Here is a 22,874-nt window from a genome sequence, read left to right as displayed (position 1 = left end):
TTTCTATTCCTTTGTTGTTGTATACAGTGTCTCCCTGGTATATGTTCATTATTATGGGGGTGTTGCGCGCAAGCAACAAGTGTATTAGGGCATAAAATATACACCCCAGATAAGGTTTCCAAAGATTATGTGTTGAAAGAAACTCCAGTGTCTGATCTAATGGCAATAGATATATCTGACAATGATTCGGGGTGTATGGACGTTGAAATGTGGAGTTAATCGCAAAATGATTGAAGGTAGTTTAGCACTTGGCATAGACCAAAAGGAGGGTTTGTTAGAACTGATATAATATTGTTTCGTCCTCATTGTATATGTTGGCCTATGCCCAGTCGCTTTGTGAGGAAATTCGTATTACAAGGTTGTGACCTTAAGTGAATCAAGCCTCCATTCTAGGTTAGAGCTGCCGTTTTAGTTTATTGTACAAAGTCACCCTGTGGCCTTAAATGGCCGTCTCGTGTGCTCTTGTTCTTGCTTTAACCTCTTCAACCTCTGGAGGAGAGTTAATGTCCAACCTGCCTTCAGGCTACATGTTATGGTCATGTAGACCTTGTCCTTTGTTGACCTCGGGATCAGGGGATTACTTGAATCAGCGATGTTAACCTACAAGTATACAAGAACAATAACGCTATCCAAATACGACATATGAAACATTTGTTTGATCTGTATTAAAGCAATGTGTAAAGAGTGTAACGTTAAACTTAGAGAATAATACTGTTTGTTAGTAAATGTATTAAAAAGTAAACCGCATTTACGAGATATGTAAATTAGGAACGAACCTGGCGTGACCCTAGCCCAGTACATGATTAACTTGAAAGATGCTGGACATTGTTATAACAAAACTGTATAAATACGCCGATGTCCAGCTAGCAAATCCTGCTCACTGCTCACATTGAACCCTGCTGGTTGTCTCTGTGATGTATTGACGGCCAAATAGCTATTTGTGTACTTTGTTTTGTAACTGTTCAGTTTTGTAAGAAAGATTCTGGGAATCTTTACAAGCCTGTGTCGGTGTATTTTCCTTTTGCATGGTGTAAAAGCCTTAATATTGTGTTTTTCTGATTCCACGTTACCATATCACAGAACTATACAACGTCATTAATTCAACATCATCTCTTTACAGTTCTTTGAAACACTGTTACTGTAGCATGTGTAACATAGGACAGACATTTAACATACTTTTAACATACAACACATAACATTCACCCCTGCCCTTTTTCCTTGCCCTGCACTTTTTTTCCCTGATAAGGCCCTCTTCTCCTAGTGCACCATTTGCCCCTAAACCTTTGAGAGTTTTTACCCCTTGTTCACCACCGAGGTATCCGACTGAAGTAGAAGAAGAAAGAAAGTAGCAGTTTCTAATGTATACACAGTGTCTCCCTATTCTCAGACACCTTTATGTTATTCTCCAATGTTCACTTATTCCCAGCACTAGTTGAGATAGCACTATGCGGCGCCGCCTTCTACCCCCTTGCAGAGCTAGGTTCCTGTCTTTATCTTCCCTTATTTCACCTTTTGTGTCCTAATGGCCATATGCAGAGAAAGTGAAAGTAAATATAAATAGCATTTATAGTTGAAAGTACCCTTTAAATGACCTTGTATAATCTTGCTCCCTTCCCGTCACCTTTTAAAATACTCACTTGCCTGCCTTGATTCGAGATTTTCTGGACTGGGTCCATCCAGGCAGCGCCGCCTCACACTCAATGGCCGCCCCCCGGCTCCGGCGAGCGGCACTAAAGGTTTTTTTTTGGAGCGGGACCCCGTACCGTTTGGCCTACTTCGTGCGCACGTCTAAGCGTAACAGTTGCCGTAGGCGGGCAGCTCTCTTGAGCGGGCGCGCCGTGCGTCTCCACTGCCGCCCGGAATTTCTCGTGCCAGAAGGGACGATGAAAAAATTAATCACGCCTTCGGGGTCACCACTGAAAGCAAGCATCCCCAAAAGGTAGTACCCTCCCCGCAATAAGAGGCAGTAAAGGACACACCCCAGGAGGGAATGAGACCAAGACCAAGTGCGGGTGAATGTAAAGGGTTTTTATCTAATGAAATAGGGCATGCAAAGGACTCTGCAAGCTCTGAGAGCGCTCTGTCTGACAATAGCAAAGAAAGTCTTATTTATTACAAAAACCACATCACAAGTCCTACACGTTATAGGGGGCACATAGTCTCAGGGATTGGGTGGCGTCGACTAACAATAGGTGAGGCAGTGATGAGCCGCTCCAGGATTGGTGGACATCTGCGTGGTGCCAACGTGGGGCGGATGGGTCAGCTGAGCTCATCGGGGTGGGGCTGCCAGGCCAGGCGCGGTCAATGTCTTTGATAGATGACTGCACTAACATTCTGCCCTTGTGGCCACACACAAACACTCATCCGTTATACGATTCCAGTTGTCCTGTAAATCCTACAATGTGTTACTCTAAGAAAGAATATGAGACCGGAGAAACAACATGTAATGTGGAGCTTCCCCAATACATCAGTGCGCTGTTACTGTTGACCTGTTGACTGGGTGTCAAAAACGTGGGTGTTTGGTCTGAGGGCAGGAGGTGAGCTGCCCTGTCATTCCGTTCTTGTTAGATGTAGTGAAGAATTCATTTATGATATGTTAGTACAGGGTTGAATACCTATCTCCAAGGCCCATTAACCTGGGGTAAACTGGAGTACTACTGGATCAGTGAGGGTGCGCCTCTGGCCCCTTGAGGCGGTGGGGTTTAGGACCAGGGCGGCCTCGGATATGGGGGAGGTGAATACTTGAAGCGGGTCCAACGGAATGAGGGGAGGTGAGGCTGTGCTGCCCGCGCACCAGCTAGCCCTGGCGGACCTTGGCGGGAGGAGGGGGAGATGGCCTTGTGTTTATGCACAATTCTCTGTGCTCTGTGCACACTATACAAAACGAGGAGATGGTTAATAAAGTTAGTAATAATAGAATGATTACACATTTCTAGTGTTTATACATTCATGTACTACTTCATATACGACTATGAGAGTCTAGCACGGTTACATATATCACATAACATCGGTTGAATACATTTCAGCAATTACATCCGGTAGCAGATGGATAACACATGAGGTAGCATTATGTTTGGTTGTGTACTCAGGATCATAGAAGCAATACGTTCAGTTGTGATTGTACATTTACAGTCTTATTCGTAACATTCAAACGTGTCCAACTGTATGACACACAAGTATTCTCAGTAATGCTTTTCGCCTTCCTTTGAACATTAGCAGCACCCACTAGTTAGCACTAGGTGGGCTGTATCAAGCACTTTGATTTAGTCTTTAAGGTACATTGTATCTTACATGGGCTGAGGTCACTCTTGCTTTATCAGTACTATAAACTTTTGTCTTTTTCCCAACACCCGTTGTATAATTTTATACACACTCTGTAAATCATTAGACTCTGGTATGCGGTTTAACACTTCATTTGGGGAACATGGGCAGGGGTTCATACAAGGAGGGTATTGATGCCATATATTTTAAATGTTAAGGGTTAGATGCTGGGTCGAGGCCTGTTCTATTGTTTTTTTTTTGTTATTTTCCTGACTTGAACCACGAGTCGGGTCACTTCAGGGACAGTGATGTACCGTGGAAGGTAAATGATACAGTGTTTGTTCTGCTATTTGCTCGTGTCTGGTTGCTCGTGAGAACAGGCCTTCAGCGGATCTGCCATGGGGTGGAGGTGCAGGGGGAGTGCATGGCTCCCTGCACAAATTGAGTGGGGGCCAAGCTGCAGCTTTCGCAGGCAGGCTGTTTCATTGGGGTTTTGGTTGCTTCTATCTAAAATGGAGTCTTGAAGCTTCCAACATGGAGTCCATGGTCTGCTACAGTACACTTCGATTGGCCCTGTGTGTCATTCAGCAGCCACCCTGCCACCTGAGCACAGGTGCATGGGGGGCCTCTGACGAGCCACAAACCTCACGAGGGTGGAGTATGATGGGGAGGGGGTCTCATAGACCTATCCTCCCATACACTATCATTTACAATTCCATCTAAGTGTGGTTCATGCTACCATTCGCAATTCCAACTAAGTGAGCTATATGTTACCAGTCATAATTCTGTCTAGATGAGGTACATGCTATCATTTACAATTCCATCTAAGTGTGGCACATGCTACCCTTTGCAATTCCATCTAAGTGTGGCACATGCTACCCTTTGCAATTCCATCTAAGTGTGGGACATGATATAATTCACAAGTCTATCTAAGTGTGGCACATGCTATCATTTACAATTCCAACTAAGTGAGCTATATGTTACCAATCATAATTCTATCTGGATGAGGCAAATGTTATCATTCACAATTCTATTTAAGTGCGGGATATGCTATCATTCACAATTCCAACTAAGTGAGGGATATGCTACAGTCATAATTCTATCTAGATGGGGCACATGCTGTCATTCTCAATTCAATCGAAGTGTGGCACATGGTATCATTCACAATTCCTTTCAGTTGTGGCACATGCTATCCTTCACAATTCTAAGTGCGAGATATACTATCATTCACAATTCCATCCAACTGTGGCACATGCTATCGTTTGCAATTCTATCTATCATTTACAGTACCAACTAAGTGAGGGATATGCTACCAATCATAGTTCTGTCTGGACAAGGTACATGCTATCATTTACAATTCCATCTAAGTGTGGTTCATGCTACCATTCGCAATTCCATCTAAGTTTGGGACACAATATCATTCACAAGTCCATCTAATTGTGGCGCATGCTATCATTCACAATTCTATCTATCATTTACAGTACCAACTAAGTGAGGGATATGCTACCAATCATAGTTATGTCTAGATGAGGTACATGCTATCATTCACAATTCCATCTAAGTGTGGCTCTTGGTAACATTGTTGCACCTGTCTTAGTGTGAGACTGGCTAATCATCATTGTATCTGGGAGTGGCACAAGTTAACATTGGTAAGTATGTTAGTATGTTATGCAGGACAACATTTATAGTCCAGCCTTGAATGGATGTAGCTTGGTGGTCAAATCTCTCTAGGTGTGCATGGTGTGAGTCTTTGGCAGTTTACATTGAGAAAAGATAAGGTAGAGTGGCATGGGTTTTCTGGAGTAGAGTGATTGCTCTACACCCCACCCATGCCACACTTACAGTTTTGTTGGTGTCTGTTCACTGCTGGCTTCCCCTGCTGACACGTGCAGACACTTTCTGGAGCCGCCATAGCAGGAGCCGACCTTTGCCTGGGAGTCCTTGGCCGCAGGGGCTGCCGGGCAGAGGGCTACCTTGGAAAGGTCAGTTATGACCAGGTGAATGTACCAATCAGGGAAGGTTGGAGGGGGAGGGTGGGACTGGGAAAAGGCCAGACACAAACAAAGGGCTGCACCCCACAGACTGCACCGTTTGGATGCCCAGTAATAGAACTGTTTTGGGAAATTAATCAAGATGCAATTAGGGGCATACTGGGGACGGAGAAGACGCCATACAAGGGGCTGTTTATATTGGGCCTGGATGGAGAGCTAGAAATGTTGACCACTAAAGGTCAGCAGAGAATGAACGTGATCTTGGTGATGGCCGGGACCTGCCTTAGAGCACATATGGGTGGGCAAATTATGGAATCTGGTAGCCAAGCAAAAATATGTAATCAGGGGGGACCATCAGAAATTCCTTGTGCACTGGGACCTGGTATTGCAATTCCTAATGATAGACTCTAGGAAAGCATGGTGTCCAAGGAGGATGCAGTACTTAGGCCTGGTCTGCAACAGATGGCCCTGCAAGTAAGGAGGAGAACATGATGGCCACACATACCCAGGGTCAGACTGTCCCCATAGGGGCAAACAAAATAAAAAATCAGGAGTCCGGATTAGCTGCACCAGCACACCATCATCTACATACTCTAACTCATTGAGAGAGACCTGGAATGTAAAGGAAATATACACACTACCATGACACACCATTTTAAATTGGTAGCTACATGCCATTGTTTTGAAACAGGTTCCTCCCAAGGCACTGTTGGCATGGTTCATGACCTGATACAGCCAACATTTAAACTCACAAAGGAGGTAATTGCTCCCCTACACCATGCAACAGCACACATGGCTACCCAAAATCCCTGGGGCAACAGATGGTATAAAAAGATGATTTTACATCATTGACCAGTTCCCAAACACCAATGGAGGAAGCATATCTTCCACAACTGTAAACAATAGGAAACCCTAAATATACAGATCACATGTGATGCAGACATGACTTCCACACCCTGTTTCACCAGGATCCCTAGGTCCACACAGGACTTCTGAATGGATTAATGGCTACTCACGGGGCAACTGACAATTCTCCTTGGTAAGTGAAACATGGAGAGTGACAAGGGAGTGACTGAGGGGTTCAGGAGTGAGTGCCTGCTTGAGATGAAGGGCTGAAGTGGAAGTGCCTGTGAGAGTGAGGGTGATGGGGCAAGTCTTATTGGAGCTGGAGAGTTATCATATGACCTACAATGATAGATGGCTTTGGCGTCTCCGTGTACAGCGGCTGTTGAGGCGCTAGACAGAGAAACACATTTTGCCATTCAGTGGCCAGCCTGTGCAAGTTACTGCCACACAAAGAAGTGGGTGACTCCACCCTCATCAGACTTTGATGACAGTTTTTACCGCTTGAGTTATCTACCTGTCTCAACACTGGCTAGTCATATGCCAGATTGTCATCCACACAAAGATGGATGCCCAAACTTACACCAGCACTGGATAAGTATTCGATAGAGACCCCGGGACTCCGATTGACTCCATCATACGTCCTGATGAAGGCCTGTACACACAAGCTGCACTCTACAGCTCACTTCTGGGCCGAAACATCTTAGTGTCGACGATCATACCACATGTTCAGTGCACAATCCATGCACTGTTTTCTGTTTGTTTCATGTTCATTGAATTTGTTTTTTTGTTCACATTGTACCTGCATAACTCAATATGTTGTCTAATGTCAGCGGAACATGTTTGTCACCCATCTAAACCCAGTCCATTCCACTGGGTTGTACTTACTTGTATTGTCTTCCCAATATTCCTGGGCACTCTATCCCCATATTTTGTCACTTATATGCTAATTAAATACATCAAGTCGAAACACCTGCTGTGATTGACTTTCATATTTGTTACACTACTGGTTTGGTGTGACCTCTCACCCTGAAATTTAGGCGGCATGGATACATAGTGATATTGCTATATTATGCAATATGCTGCATGGGAGCCCAATCTTCCACACCTTGACTAGACCATTCTTCAGCCCCCTCCTACTCCACTTTTTCGTGAATATTGGAACCTTTTCTACAACAATCCATATCCTTCCTGTGCCTGGGGTTCAGCCCAGTTGCCTTACTCAATAACCATGGCAACAATAGGCATACGATTCTCCTGTAAGTGCAATGTTTGACAGCTGAGATTATAAGCATGCATTCGATCTGCATTGAGAAATAAAAATGATCTTGCTTTAAAAGTGCATTTTCATATGTGCTTACATACACACATTGCTCCTCATGGTTGTTGTGTTTATGTTAAAAGGTGTGTAGATGTGTTCTATGATTTGTGGCAACACCATTGTAAACCTCCAAATGCTGTCAAGGCTTTTTATGTTATGTTATAATGTTTATACAACGCACATTCGCCCGAGGGCATCTTGGTGCTAAACCATAAACAGGATTGCTGAAATGCTGAAGTCAGAGTTAGAACAAGAGAGTTTTCAATAAACATCAAAACTGATAGTGGCTTTCAATGCCCTTAAGAGCAAGGGGTAGGTTGTTCCACAGATTAGCAGCAGCTAAAAGGCATGTCCACCCACCTGGGTCTGCCGGAACAGTGGAACTACAATCAATTGAGCATCCTGGGAATGAAGGGAATGTCTCGGGATATAGGGAACACCCTTTTCCCGTAGGTATTGCATCCCTTGCCCATAAAAGGCCCGGTGGACAATGCATAGAGACTTGAACTCAACCCTTTTGAGGTGTGGGAGCCAGTGGAGAGACCGTAACACTGTGGAGATGTGAGTGCCATAGGGTGATGCAGTAACCACACGTGCAGCCGGCATATAAGAAAAAGAGGCTGGCCAGGAAAAGGGCGTTACAGTAATCAATACGGCTAAGCACCAGAGCGGTGACTACCCAAGCCCGCAATTGAGCCGGGAGGTAGTAAGAGCTTTATGAACAACTTTAAGGTGGTAGATAGATGTGACTAACCTGTGCTTCCATGGATAGAGACATAGAAATCTTAACGCCAAGGTTTATGACCACTGCTACTGGCATAGGAGGAGCACCCAGTGAGGGTGGCCAAAAGGAAGAAGTCCACAGGGAGAAAACTGATGGAATTGAGGATGGCCAACCACCAGGACCTCCGTCTTATATCCAATGAGCTTAAGCCAGTTGTCACCCATCCAACGGCCCACGGCCCCCATGCATTTCCAGAGGAGCAACAACACCTCATATTGAGACAGATCAAGCCGAAAGATTATCTGGGTGTTGACAGCATATGAGTAGTAGTGGAAGCCATGCGAGTGGATGAGAGGAACAAATGGCTGCAAATTGATGCTAAAAAGTATAGGAGTCAGTCAAGGCGGATCCTTGGGGGACCCCACATGAAAGAGAACAAGATGAGGAATGGTAGGGTGCGAGTGAGAGAGCTTGAGATCTTTTAGTTAGAAAAGAGGCAAACCAAGATAGTACTGAGCCAGAGAGCCCTGCTATGGCCAGGTGGTGCAACAGAAGCGAATGGTCGACTGTGTCGAAAGCTGCCTATATGTCTAACAGGGTCAGTGTTCCCACCCCTCCTTGATCAGCCAGCCAAAAAAGATCATCCATCACTGACCCCGACACGCTCTCTGTGCCACGACCTGTCTGAAAACCTGACTGATGAGGATTAAGAAAGAGCTGAGAATAGGCAAAATCAATGAATTTCATAAGGAAGGGGAGAAGAGAAATTGGACGAAAGTTAGCCGGGATGGTGTAATCAAGTGCAGGTGTTTTGAGGAGGGGACTAACTAGTGCCTGTTTAAGATCAGCAGGAATATTACCAGAGGAGCAAGAAGAATTCACAGCTTGAGACACCCAGGTGACAATCCATGGCATGACCTCCTTTAAGAAAGGTTAAGGGATAGGATCAAGGGTGGCAGATAATATTGCCTCAGACGTGAACACCGGAAAAGATTACCAGGAATGAGGAGAAGGGATCTCCTTTGTAGCCAAAGTAAAACAATAATTGCTTGAGGACTGAATAGTGTTTTGTTTATCCTCAATCTTGCAGATGAAGAAATCAGACATAGAGTTGAAAAACAGTTGGGATGGGATTGCCCCTGTCGTATATGCCGCTTTAAAAGAAAGCAACCATACCAAGGAAAATAATTCTCTGGAGTGATTCAGGGCAGTTTCAACCTTATTGGTATAGAAGATGCCTTTGGCTATATAGAAAGCCTGATGATATTGCTTGGAGATTGTGGCTAGCAATGCCTTGTTTCCTTGCTCATAAGTAGTGGGCTATTTGCACTCAGTTTGCCTTCTTTTAAGTTGAAGGGCCCTAAGGTTGTCTGTAAACCCTGGCTCCGAGCATCGTATACAAGATCTACTGGTTTTTAGTGGGGCAAGAATATCAGCCGCAGATCTAAATACCTGCTATAGCAGAGAAAGGTCAACTTGATGAGCATCAGAGCAATTATCATGTATATGGGAAGCAAGGACCTCATGAACTTCAGATACAGCACATGCTTTTTTTTGAAAGTATACGGAATGGCACACCCAAGTGGTCAGACCATGCAAGTTGAAAAGCAGGGGCAACTAAAATAAGTGAATAATTTGAGAAGATGTTGTCCTGGGAATTACCTAGTTGGTGGGTGGGAACAGCAACATGTTGCTTCATTCTGAGATCCAGCATGGTCTGGAAGATTGAGCAGCTGCAGTAGAGGTAGACACGTTGAATTTAAAATCACCCAAAATAATCAGTTTGGGAATATTGTTGAGACGAACTGCTCAAAATATTTATAGTCACTGCCAGGGGGGTGATATACCATAAGTATGTGCACAGTGCACGCAGCTGACATATTAAAACGGACAAGAAGGGACTCCATTTTAATGTCATGAGGTACAGGCATTGATGGGATTAACACATTTGATTTAAAGATTGCTGCGACTCCTCCACTAGGATTGACCACAGAGCGATCAAAGTGAAGGATCTTATAATTATATGGGAGGGCCTGAACCACTGATGGGTCAGAAGAAGCTCTGAACCACATCTCTGTCACACAGAGAATGTCAAAATCAAGATCAGACAATAGGTCAAAGCGGGAGGTTGCATGGGCAACCAAAGATCGAGTCTTAAAGCCACAATTGTACATACCGTTATTAGAAGTACTCACTTGTACAGGCAATTTAAATCCAGATGGAAACACAGTTTCTGGTGGCGCACTATGTAGTATGTTGTCAATGTACAGTTTAGGAGTTTTAGAGGATTTAGGAAGCAAATGAATGTGGACTTCCTGCTCATTTATGGGCATAGACGGGCTACACTTTGGCGTGACTTCCGTGCGCACAAGTCGAATCTGATGTGCTTGTCCGCTGTGCTTCCGTCGGATGCTGTCTATGATATGGAACATGGTATTGCCTTGAGCCAAACCAGAGGAAGCTGCCAATTGGCCGAGAAGACCTGCGTGTGGGTCAGAAAACAAAAGACTGAGGTTCGAGAACGAGCCCTCAACGTCACGGGAGGCGCCAGGCACCTTGTACCAGACTAGATTGGGATACAAGGAATGGAAGTAAATACAAAATAAAATATAAGGCAACAAAAGATAAAGAGATAAAGAGAGGCTTTGTGGGGCACATGTTTTTTAGAGGGGTCCCCCTGTGCACACGGGGAACCATTAGAAAAATAACAAGGCTTAAGGGCGCAAGTGGAGCATTGTTAATTCAGTTTTAGACAACCCGACCTTCACTTGGGTGGATTGGTCTGGTGATCCGCTCAGTGCCCTTCAGAAAATACTTGGTTTATCCCACCGACTTCTGTGTCATGGTCCTTCATGGGCAGGACGGGCACAGCACACCAAGGTCACCTTTTCTGCCCAGGGCTATCAACAACACAGTGTTCCAGTCCCGGGAGGGACAATGTGCCTCACTGCCTGGCTTTCAACAACATGGTGCCCCATTGGAAAGATATATGTGTCCCGGCAGGGGGTAATCTCTGGCAGCTAGGGAAGACGTCAAGGCCACCCCTGCCCTCCGATTCCATTAGGACAATACTGGGCTGCACCAGACAGATACAACCCAGTCAAGGACTTGTGGGCCACTTTGCCGACTGCTGCTTCCCTGACCATCCAACACACGTGGCCAAGGGGTCAACTCCTCTAACAGGAGGCACAGGAGTACCTTTGAACGCAGGTTTAGCAGAGTGGATGTTGTGATGAAGCACCTGGACCCAGAAGAAGAACTCAGAGAGCAGGTGAGGTGAACACACCTTTATTTAACACGTATGCCCCATACTACGAGCCACGCAGCGTCAAACCATTCCTTATCTCTGCAATGGATCTGCTCCCCCGCCCACTCCGGCGATGAACGCGGTTTAAATCCTGCATCACAGCTACCGCAGGTCGGGGAACCAGAGCCGCTGCGTGACCACAGATGCGGCACAAGCTCACCTCTACACATCTTCCCCATTAGAAAACAAACTCAACACATATGGGCCTCATTACAACGAGTGCGGCCGCGGAATGAACGGTGCCGGTAAGGAACCAGCACCGTTCATTCTGGGTCGCCTCATTACGGGGTCTGCAGCGGGTCCCGCTCATCAGACCTGGTCAGACCAGACGTGCAGAGCGGGACCCGCTAGCAGACCATGATGCTAAAAACAGGCCCGTCATTAACGGGGCCATTGTTAGCATCGTCCCTGTTACCATTGAGCCCGATGGGGACTGAAATGGGAATGGGGATGCACCGGATCCCGGTCCCGAGAATGGGAATTACCGGGACTGCCAAAGTCGGCATGTACCGGTAATTCCCTACTTTCAGGACCGGGACCCGGTACCCGGTTTGGAGATAGCCATGCCGCTAACAGCATGGCTACCTCCAAACTCGTAATGAGGAACATAGTCCTTTAACTTGGTAGGAACACTGCACAACCGCACACTCTTCCTTGTCCTTCAGCTTCCTATCAATGGTCTCCACAACTTGATTCTAACAGTTCTCCAATGTTCCCTTCATCAGCCCTCACCATAATGTTATCATTGTGTGTTGCCCTTTCTGCCAAATCCTCAGGTTCTACAACTGCCCCGGAAACCACAGTTCCTGATGAGACACCCGATCTCACATCAGATACGTCACAAAAACGTCCACCTTCACACACTTCTATTCCCAAACTGACCGGTCCTGTTCAGTTCTCCCCAAGCTCACGCTCCAACACACCACTCAGCATTCCTTCTACTTCCTTCCTATTCTCACAAACTCTCCATCCACTCTGCTTCACGGCACGTGACTAGTTGTCTCGTGCTCCGTTTTGTCCCATCATCTAGTATTACTGCAGTAATGAAAACTTGCCTTATCCTTATGGGGCTTGACAAATACACGACACTCTTCCTGCTCACTCTGGCATTCCTCGCGTGCACCTTATCACCTATGTGAAATAGTTCCACGTGTACTTGTTTCCTTACTTCAAACAATTTCTTGTGCCTCTCCTGGTACTTCTCCACTCTCTGAATGAGCTCCTCTCTCTTTACCTTAACCAGACCTAAGCTGCCCAGTAATTCCAGTGCCAATTCACTAACTGGTTTCCTTCCCCTTAAAGACACAAATGGGGACACTCCAGGAGCGAAGTGTGGTGTGGTTCTGTAAGCCCACACCATATCCCTCACGGTCACCACCACATCCCATTTTGACATAAGTGCTAATTGCTGCGTTCCTTTCACAACTCGATTACATCTTTCCACTAACCCATTCTGCCTAGGACAATATAGGTCCATAGATACTCTGCAAACATTTTCAACTGAAATTGAACACCATTGTCAGTCAGCACTACAGACGGAAACCCTTCCTTCCGAAACACAGCATCGAAAAATTCTACCACTGACTTAGCCGTCACGTCATCTGCCCATCCCACATATGGCCATTTACAATGGTAATCCATCAAGACGAACATACATCTCTTTCTCTAAAAGTAACCTGGCCGTGGACCAATAATGTCCAGTGCTACTTTTTACCAAGGCTGAGTCTGTATTTTCATGGGACACAAAGGCAGCTCTACTGTAACATGCGACTTGTCCTTTACTGCACACGGCAGACAATAAGCTACCAAATGCTCTACTTAGACATACATGCCCGGCCAGCAATATGTCTCCTTTATCCTCCTCTTGGTCATATTTCATCCTAAATGCCCCTTGTGGGCTACCTTGATAATCACAGGCCTCATTCTCTTGGGATGAACAACGTTCTCCCCTGTACATAGTGTGCCACCTTCCACCCACAGTTCATCACACACTTTATGAAACTGTGCACTGTGAGAAACCAGAAGATGTATCACCCGCTAGTCCCGGGGATCTCTCTCTCAGGTGGCCAGGGCATGGCAATCAACCTTTGGATCTAGACCCTGGGTGTGGACCAGTGTGGGAGGATCACCTGGGTGAGGGTTCTTCAGTGAGTGAGAGTGGGACACTAGATGGCGAGACGTAGTATCCCTTCCCCTGTTATATCTTTACCCCATCCTAGCAGGTAGGATATGTGGGAACTTTACCACCCCTCTCCCTTCTCCAACACCTTCACATGGACATCCCACTCTGGGAGAAAACAGACTCACACATGAGCAGTTTACCTGGCATGTCCCTCTACTATGGGCAGGCAACATCAGGCAATTACTGACAATCACTCACACCAGACTTCCATTAAACCTACATGCATGGATAAAAGGTGGAGCATGAGAGCACGCTCTGAGCGAGGCAAAGAACATGAAGGAACAGCAGTTTTGAGTTGGCAGCTGAACGAGGGGAGAAAGACAGGAAACCAAGAAGGGTTTGCAAGGAGGGAAATACCCTTGACCTTTTCTGCAGGAAACCGTTACTTTCCAGAAACCTTTGAAGCAGAAAGCATAAGGCCAGGAAACCAGAATGAAGACTCCTGCATTGTGTTTCGGAGATACCGAAGGCCCTTCCGGGTCACCGTGCCGGGGTATCTTCTTTGGCTCCAAAAACAAAGAAGCATTAGAGAGATTAACACAGTCGATGAGTGGGGGAGAACAAATGCAAGACCGGTCTGGTGTTGAAGTCAATGTTGCAAACAGCAACATTGTATAATGAGTGCTGGAACGAACATTGTTAAACGAGTGTGATGAAAGATGCAAGTAAAGCTAAACTGTTGATGAATGTCTGTACTTGAGAAAGAAAGATACAATACCATTAGCATAGTGGTCAGGACCGTGTATGTGCTCAATCAAAGGTCTCTGTAAGGTATCCTGCCAAGAGAAATGACAGCCAAAAGATTAATGAGAACATTGTATGAAGTGAATCGAAGTGGACCTGCGACGGTTGAAGCAAAACCCATCTCACATTTGAATGTCTTCGATTTTGATATCAAGTGGATAAGAGCCCAGAACGAGGGAGATCCATGGTTCGATCCTGAATGAGGGAGGACAAGAGAAAACATTGTGGTACAAAGTGGCCAAAGCCTGAAGGAGGGAGACACATGATAAATACTGGAAGCGAGAATTTGTGCATGCGAAGATCCTAATAGAAATAGAACTTTGATATTTGTTTGTTACGACAGACCCTCTGCAGTAAGAGACTGTTATTGGAAAAGAGACTTTAGCAGAAGACCCTGATGTCTATGCTATGAACGGTGTCCTTGTGGCAGAGAAGCCAGAGTGTGTGCGAAGCTCAAACGTGCTACCTTGCCCCATGCTGAAAACATGGGGAAGGGAAGCCATGACACATCAAACAAGGCGCTCACAAAGTATTTAGTTTACAGACCTTGACCACATGGTTGGTAATCACTTCCTTGCCATTGGGGTGTTGTGACTTCCAACTAGTGTCATTGAGTTTCACCTTTCTGGCCTGGTAAGAAAACATGGAATATGATCGAATCCAGTGTCTATCAAAGCTCTTGGTGAAACCTAAATATGAGAGATGCACATACCAGGATGGATTCAAAGATAACCCGTGCAGCTATCTTACTAAGTACCACCACCCCCACTCCCTACACGCTTTATTGTATACTTGAGACTCAAACTTCTACCTGTATTAAGTAATACGGGGGCCTGGGCTGGGATCTCAAAGAGGACCGGATCTGCAGAATATGCAAAAGGGAAATTGAAACGGTGAGACATGTTCTCACCAACTGTTGCATACTGGTGGATCTATACAAAAAAGGTTATGGAGAATTTCCGAATTATACCTCAGACCAGACTTGAAGCGCCATATATGGTGCCGAATCACTTGTGATGACAACATCTGCTTTCCACATATGGAAGCAGGTTAAGGACAGACTGCTCCAATGTTGAAATTACAATGCCTGTGCTGTTGACAATTGCTGCATGATAGTGATGCCATAGGCTTTAGCAAGCTTTGCACACAAAGGGGAAAACCTGGTTTTGTTTAACTTTTTTAAATTATTTAAGGACTGTTTTTATGCACCAAAATATTGTCTGTTTTTATCGATGTAATATTTTGCAAGATGTGATTATAATTGTGCACGTGTAAAGGTTGTACAACCATAGGCACAAATAAATAAAAATAAAAAGTCCACCTATGACAAGAAAGTAAATTTAAGATCCTTTTCAGTAGGACAAAAAGTATTAGTCCTCTTACCAACCTCTGAAAATAAATCAATGGTGAGATGAGACAGGGCACTTTTGTCAGTCGGGGCATGCACACAGTTCGTCCATAAATCGGAAAATCTGGCATTAAAGTGAGCTATTACAGCAAAGTTCCAGGATTTACTCTATTGTGCCACTTTCGTGGTGAGGACCGGTAACAACCCCCCAATGTAAGTGGTGAAGTTGGCAAAGCTAAATTCTGCCAGACACTGATGGCTGACTGCACTGTCCATATTATGAAAATCTGAAGACTTCATCTCTTCTTGCCAAGGTGGAGCCACCCCCTTTAAGGCTAGGTAGGTGTGTCAGCTTAGCAAAACCCTTCCTAGGTGTTTGGGAAAGTGGGAACTCAATGGGAGTGACTCCCCTTCAGGGAACAAGTACTCCCATTCCCAAGGGGAACTCCCTATACCAAGGTAACTATCTGCCTACATGGGAATAAGAGAGACTGATAGTATATCTGTATGTTGGACTCAAAACAACACTGACATTACCTCTATGTGTTTGGCTCAAGGCAATGCTGAACTCTTCATAGAGAGCTGTCGGTGAACAATACTGAGCCGTGCAGGGCCTGTGAAGCAAAGAACACACAAAGCAAAGCTTACACGGAGGCGTGACCACACAGTGGATGCGTTGGGCCCACAACCGGCAAACAGACACCGAAACCAGGAACCAAAGGAGGAGCGAATCCTCCACTCTCAACGTGAGAGTCAAAGAGCGTGAGAACATCGAAAGGAGCAGAACCCGAAAACTGCTTGTATCCAGCCCGCAAGAGTGGCAAGCTGTGGAAGACACCACTGCTACTGAGAAGAAGCATCCTCACTAGAGCAAACCCTGCAAAACTGAAGGTACATGGGTTGCCCAGATTGGAGGGAGGTGGAGAGAGGAAAGAGCAAGTGGGCTAGATGGAAGATTTTCCTCAACCCTCTAACAGGGGCATATAGACCCAGAGAGAAAAAGAGAGAAGGAGAGAGAAGGAGAGAGAGAGAGAGAGAGAGAGAGAGAGAGAGAGAGAGAGAGAGAGAGAGAGAGAGAGAGAGAGATCTGATTTTGCATTTGGATAGAACTTTTCTTTCAATATTTTTTAGGGATTGTCATTTTTGGAAATTACTACTCCCTTCAGGACACTCACACCACGGATTGTTGTTAAAGGTTTTCTTTTTACCCTTATTGGGATTTTCCCTTGGAGAGTCGCTCCCGGCGCTACGCCTTCCGTTTCAGTCCTTTCCGGACAGTGTGGCATCCAGAGAGGGCCGCCCTTAACTGCAGGAATCCCGTTTACGACACAATCTCAGGACTGGTTCAAACCATCAAGCAAATCTCAGGTAAACCCAAAAACTGACACACAGAGGCACCCAGCACCTGATCCAAGTGGGGATAGACCCAACCAAGTGGTGGAGAGGAATCCTTGAAATATCTCTCCACCTAAAGAAAATTGGGCATTTTGTTTTTGCAGGAAATTAAGACTTTTATTTTTGAACTTGGGAGTCTTGAGGAACTTTGATAGGCTGCCAAGAAATGTTTACTAAGTAGCGCTGTTCAATACTGATAACTAGTGGAACTAGAATCAGGAGGAATTCTGGGGATGCCGGAGAGAGAGAGAACGTGGTGAACAACACTGAGCGCAAGACATTCTTCCTAACTGGTAATGGTAGGGCCACCATCCAGTTTAGTGGATAGATTTGGACCGAGGACTATTTTTCTTTTGACTATTGACGAGCACCTTAGTTCATTTTGATAGCAAAGGAAGGTTCTCTGTTCTTACAACACCAGGTCTTTTTCCACTGAGTTGTTTACGAAAGGTTTTCGGCCAAAAAAACAAATCAGAATTGATTTATATTTGGGGGTTTCCCCCAAGCTCCACTTTTCCTTTTATCTAGTCTCTATTCCCCACAACTTACCGTTTATATCTCATTACCCCCCCCCTCAAAAATGTCGATTCGTTTTTTTGGCTGAAAATCTTCAGCAGAAAAGGACTGGCAATATAACAATGTTGTACCAGAATAGAAATCCCCTTTAGTAACATGGTTAGTGGGGCATTTCTCTTTTAAGTTAAACTTAAAACCATGATTTGTGGTCTGGGCCCTTCTCCTGGATTGCCACAGTATACAATTTCATTTTCAAGTACCAACATGTGGGTGCACTAACATTAATTCCAATGCCCTTTCTCAGAGGTCTCATGCTCTCCTGACGATACAACTGGATCCACCTTGTGGAAGGCATTGTCTCCTGCTGGCTTCAGAGCTATCTGTAAGCATGCATATCAGCAAGAGCCAGACACAGCCAGGGGCATGGTCTGTTTGGTATCCCCACCTAAAGCCCTCGCAGGACAAGGCAGCGGTGTGGTGTGACGCAGGTCTGCAGGAGACACTGCCCGATGATACATAGCAAGCAACGCTACATCCACGCTTCCAAGCCTTTAAGAACAGAGGATCAGACCTTCTACGGCTAAGCCCTTGCAGGACAAGGCTGCAGTGTTGTGTGATACAGGTGTTTGGTGATAAAGGGTTATTGGCTGAGATTGAGAGTGCAGACGACACTCTGTCCATCTGTGTTTGTAAGGTAAGTAGGTGTGGGTAGCAAGAGTAGCACTGCTGCACTCTACACAACTCCGAGCCCTTACGTGTCAATTTCCTGTGCCCATCTCCACGTGCACTTTCCACTGGAAACTCAGGCTCCGCTTCTCCGGCCTTGCGCGTCCTTCCCCTCTCTTCCCATCACTACCTGTGCTTTCCACCTGTAACTCAGACTCTGCTCTCCCGACCTTGCGTGTCCTTCCCCTCTTTGCTTGTCTCCACGTGCGTTTTCCACCTGCAACTCAGGCTCCGCTCTGCCGGCCTTGCGTGTCCTTCCCCTCTCTTCCTGTCTCTTTATGCGCTTCCCACCCATAACTCTCTTCCCCTCTCTACATGCCCTTTCCTCCCGCAACTCAGGCTCCGCTGTGCTCTCCTGGTCTTGTGCATCCTTCTCCTCTCTTCCCATCTTCATGTGTGCTTTCCCCACTTCTTGGGTCCTTCTCCCCTACTCCTCCTACCCCCTTCAGGTCCCCCCTAACTGTGACTATTTATTCTATACTTGCTGTATTGTGTGCATTCTCTTCTTCTCCTCTAGGTCACGCAGGGTTCTAGTGTCTTCCATATATTGTACTGTATTTGTATTTCCCTCTCACTCTATATTGTTTTGTGACTATTGCATTGTATTTTATTTTTGTGGTGATTTGCATTTCTCTTCTTACTCTTCTAGGTCCCATAGGGTTACTAGTGTTCTGAGTATTCTGTACTGCATTACATTTCCCCTCTCACTCGTGTTCCCCCTCCAGTTGTCTGTCTCATTAGGTCCTGCCCCCTAACTGCGAGCTGTGTGGTTCGATTCTCTGTGCTCACTGTACCCATCCTCCTCATGTGCCTTCCCCCTCTGTGTGCCCTAGTGTGTGACCCCCCACCCTCTCCTGCTTGGGCTGGCTTATTTTGTTCTCCGCCTCACACCTCTCCATGGTGCTCTCTGTCTCCACTTTCTTCTTAAACTGCTACTCTATCTCCTATCCCTCTCACTAAGTCTTGTAGGAAGAATTAAAGTCTATCTGAATGGCACCGTCTTGGTCCAGGGCCCTCAGCCAAATCGTCTCCTTTTTGATAGATACTTCTCACGACTTATCAACTTCCTTCCTTCTCCTACTACTCTTCCCTATACCTCTCTGGCTCCTCTGCCACTGTCCTTTTCTGCCACCTCTCTGGCACCCTCCTCTGCTTCTCTGGTACTCTGCCTCCTCTTTCCACCACCACCTTCTGGCACCCTCTTCTTCCCCACTGGCTACTCTGCCCACTCCTTCTTCCTCCTCTGCCCACTCTCAGGCACCTCTAATACGTCTGCAGGGCATACCTCATGCCTGTACCCCTCCACAGAGCTCTTTCAAATGTGGCAATCTGCTTCATGTCGCTACTCTTAATTCACGATCTGCAGGCACACACTCCTCTGACGGTGTCCAGTCATTTGGTCGAATTAAAACTAGTCGAATGACATTTGGTCGACGCAATTTGGTCAAAAACCAAATGGTCGAATTTTTTTTTTTAATTATATATTTATTTTTCAGGTTTTCGTTTTTTAAAAAAAAGGTTTCCTCCCCCCCCCAAAAAAAAGGAGTGAAAATAAAAAATAAAAAATAAAAAAAATTCGACCATTTGGTTTTCGACCAAATTGGTTCGACCATTTGTCTGGTTGACCAATTTTTTTCAACCAAATGTCTGGTAACCTCCTCTGACATCTGCCGACTGCTCGGAGAACTTCATCTGGATGTCTTTCGGTCTCACTGAGACATGGTTCATGGCCAGCTATGTGATGTGTTTTGACACTCTCCTCCCTGATGGATACAATATCCACTCCAAACCCAGAGCCAACCAACAAGGAGGTAGAGTAGCCCTGATCTTCCCGGAGTGGATCCTGGCTTCTGTCATTCCCACCCAGGTTTACTCCTCCTTTGAATGTCTGGTCTGCAGGCTCTCTATCTCTCCTGGACTCTCTCCTACTGTGGCCAATATCTACAGGCCACCTGGGCAGGTTGCCCTCTTCCTCTCTGAGTGGGCTGACCTCTCCTCCTCCCTGCTTGCCCCTACCTCTCAACTTCCCCTCCTCTGAGACCTCAAAATCCACTTGGATGCCTCTAGCCCTTCCTCTGGGCTCTTTTGCAGTCTCTTTGACTCTCTCTCTCTCTCTCTCTCTCTCTCTCTCTCACTCTATTATTCCCTCTGGGCCAACACACTCTGCAGGGCACACCCTCAAAGTTATCTCATCAGACATCCCCCACTCCAATCCTCTAACCACTCCTCTCTATTGGACTGACCACTTTCTTCTCTCCTCTCACCTGTCGCTCTCTGTTCCCCAGGCAAAGCCGTCCCCAGCACTGCCACCCACCTTCTCGGTCATCCGGCCCATGAAGCGTGTGCCAGTGAAGGCCTTTGCTGCTACCTTCTCTCCTCCTCCTTCACCTGCAGCTGAATCACACTCTGACACAGTGTCTAGTTCTTGTAAGTATATCGCTATGTATATTTAATATCTTATATTTTGTAAAAATGTTTATGTATATTTCCTATCTTATATTCTACTTGTTGCCTTACTGTTCTTGAAATATGATTATGTCACTGTAACCTAAGATATGCACCCAGATGTCTTTGGGCCAGGCGCACTATACAAATAAATAAATACAAATACAAGACACAGCCCTCTCCAACCTGCATCTCTCAATCTCTTAACACTCTTGTTGTCCTTGCCCCTGTCATGAGGATCTGTTGAAACCCACATCCAATTGCAATTCTTGGTATGATTCCGACCTCGCCACCCTTAAACGCACAAATAGGGTGGCATAGAGGAAGTGGAGGGCATCAGGCTCATCTTCTGACAAACTGGCCTGGTGTCTGCTCCAAAGGTAATATAGACTCTCTGTCCTGTCCAAGAAGAGAGCCTACATCCAATCCCACGTCTCTGGAACTCGGCAGAACTCTTCAAAATCTGCAAGGAGCTGGCCCAATCCTGCTGCAGTCTCCGGCTCTCCGGTTTCCTAGTAGGCCCTTTGCACAGCACTGGCTTCTCACTTCACCACTAAAACTCAGGACATCCTGTCCACTCTCACCTCCTCCTCTCCCTCTGCCACCCCCAGCTTGTCTCCGGCCGTCTCTCCTCCTCCTTCCCTGTCTTCACTCCCAAAGATGTTTCTAGACAAGTCCAATCTATGAAACTCTCGTTAAAACAGGTGCTCCCCTGCTCCTCCAGAACCATTGAGGATCACATCTACACCCTCACTCCAGCCTTGGCTGATTTCTACAATCACTCTTTTACCACTGGAACATTCCTGTCCCACCTAAAGTACACCCTTGTGCACCCATCCTCAAGAAGCTCTCTGCCGATCCCTCCTCTCCAGCAAACTACCGCCTGATCTCTACCACTCCTTTCCTGTGCAAACTCCTTATAAAGCTGGCCATCTCCCAGCTTATTCTCCATACTGAAACTGTTGGTTGTCTCCATGACCACCAGTCTGGCTTTAGAACAGCCAGAAACATGGAAACTGCTCTCTTGAACACCCGTGAAGACCTTCTCTCTAATCTCGACTCTAACCTTCCTTCTGTCTGCATTCTTCTTGATATATCCTCTGCTTTCAATACGGTCAACCACGCCATCCTGATCAATCATCTCCATGACAACTTGGGATCACGGGTCAGGCCCTAACATGGTTGATCTCCTTTCTATCTTATCAACCCTCCTAGGTCCAACTTTGGTTCTTTTTCTCTACATGTGTTCCCCAGGTTTCTAACCTTTCACATTGGCTCTTCAACCATTACCTGGTTCCTCTGGCACACCGCATCTCTACCTTCTGTTCTAACTTTCAGTGTTATGCAGATGACACTCATTTCTCCTTCAGGCTCCCCTCAGCCTCCTCTGATCTCACGCTCATTCCTGACTGTCTATCCGTGATTCAGGAATGGTGTGCCTCCAAAGATCTCTGCCTTAATGCCAGTAAGACTGAGATCCTTCTCATTCAGACCCCTGCCTCCATTTTCCCTCTTACTCTCTGGCCACCCACTCTGGACCCTCCACCCTCACCTTCCTGTGAGGCAAAGAACATCTTCGACTCCACCCTTTCCTTCTCACCTAACATCTCTGACATCTCTAAGAAGTCACACTACCAGCTGCACCTACTCAGAGGTATTCTCCCTTTACTCACTTTCCCCCAGAGCCCTTGTTCTCTCTAGGCTGGACTATTGCAACGGTCTCCTTCTAAATCTGCCTGCCTCTACTCTTTGCCCAGAAGCTCACTGTCTCCAGAGCCCTGGTTCTCTCTAGGCTGGACTATTGCAACAACCACCTTCTATATCTGCCTCCCTCTACTCTTTGCCCTTTGCAACTAATCCAGAACAGGACTGTGAGACTTGTCCTTGGCCTCAAGCCCAGTGATTGTATCTCTCCAGCTAGTGGAGTAACTTTGCTGAAAATGTTGGTGGGGACATGACAACTGAAGGAAAGGGGCAGGGTGGAGGAAGAGTGGATGGTGGTTCTGAGGGATAATACTAAACTACTACACCACAAGAGTCCATTGCCGACGCTCTGTTATAACTTGTATAA

This window comes from Ambystoma mexicanum, chromosome 3q, assembly GCF_040938575.1.
Source record: "Ambystoma mexicanum isolate Mex_15411 chromosome 3q, UKY_AmexF1_1, whole genome shotgun sequence".
Classification (NCBI taxonomy): Eukaryota; Metazoa; Chordata; class Amphibia; order Caudata; family Ambystomatidae; genus Ambystoma; species Ambystoma mexicanum.
This window is presented reverse-complemented; position numbering follows the sequence as displayed.